We start from the raw sequence: 1,587 nt of genomic DNA on the forward strand, positions 1-1,587 counted from the left end.
CTTTACGGCGCGATTTAAGATACCGATGCATGACGTGAACGACTTTTCGGCGCGATTTAAGATACCGATGCATGACGTGAACGACTTTACGGCGCGATTTAAAGCTATACCGATGCATGACGTAAACAAGATCACACCGATGCAGCACGTTAACATTAAAGCCCGCCTAATCCGATCGATGGAGGCCGTCTCGAGTGTCCAACTTGCTCACAAGAGCCGAGAAACAAACCGATGCATCACGTAGACAAGATCGTACCGAATGTTAACACAATCCAAAAGGAAATAATCTTAGATGAATATCGATTCTGATTATTGATTTTTCTTTCGCGATATTGATAGAAGACATCTGAATGAATTTCGAATTAATTCCGAAATCAAAAAAATATTTTCAATAAATTTTTTTTCTAGAGTACCTCGGTCTTTTCTATTTTTTTTCCAAGTTTCGTACGTCAATCAACATACATCCCAGAAAAAATCATCTCTCTAACTATCCTGGTTCAAAAGTTGTATCGGAACTTTTCACGTCGAAAAAGAACATAGGCGAAAAAGGACGTGAACATTATTCCTTATAAAAATCAAACCCGACCATGGATTTTGATTCTGATTGTTGATTATCGCTATTAGAACACATTAGGAGGCAACCAAATCAAATTTGAGAAAATTCCACAATCAGAAAATTTTTTTCGAAAAAAAAAAAAAAATTCGAGAACACCTCGGTCATGGCAAGTTATTTCCCACAATCCATTCCCCAATCAACGTACATCCCAGAAAAAATCATCTCTCTAACTATCCTAGTTCAAAAGTTGTATCGGAACATTTTCACGTCGAAAATATATCTCTAAGTCCAGACCGATGCACCACGTAATCTCGGGCAGACCGATGCACAACGTAAATGACGATCGGGACCGGGGCGATCGGTCGTATCTGACACCGCCGGCTCGGTTCTAACATCGTCAATGAGTCGGGGTTGTAAAAAAGGACGTGAACATTTTTCCTTATAAAAATCAAACCCGACCATGGATTTTGATTCTGATTGTTGATTATCGCTACTAGAACATATAAGGAGGCAACCAAATCAAATTTGAGAAAATTCCACGATCAGAAAATTTTTTTCGAAAAAAAAAAAAAAATCGTAATCACCTCGGTCATGGCGAGTTATTTTACGTATTTCATTCCACAATCAACGTACAACATAGAAGAAATCATCTCTCTAACTATCCTGGTTCAAAAGTTGTATCGGAACATTTCACGTCGTAATATCTCGCCAAGTCCAGACCTCGGCGATAGGTAGTATCTGACACCGTCCGCTCGGGACTGACATCGACTTGGACTCGGGCTGATGATGGGGAGGCGTTTAAGGACGTGAACATTTTTCCTTATAAAAATTAAAGTCGACAATGAATATTGATTCTGATTACTGATTTACGCTTTAAAAACACATTAGAAGGCAACCAAATCGAATTTGAGGAAATTCCACGATCAGAAAATTTTTTTCGAAAAAAAAAAAAATCCGAAAAATATTTTTCGATTCCGATTACTGATTTACTCTTTTAGAACACATTAGGAGGCAACCAAATCAAATTTGAG

The sequence above is a fragment of the Harmonia axyridis genome, chromosome X (genome assembly GCF_914767665.1).
Source record: "Harmonia axyridis chromosome X, icHarAxyr1.1, whole genome shotgun sequence".
NCBI classification, from domain to species: domain Eukaryota; kingdom Metazoa; phylum Arthropoda; class Insecta; order Coleoptera; family Coccinellidae; genus Harmonia; species Harmonia axyridis.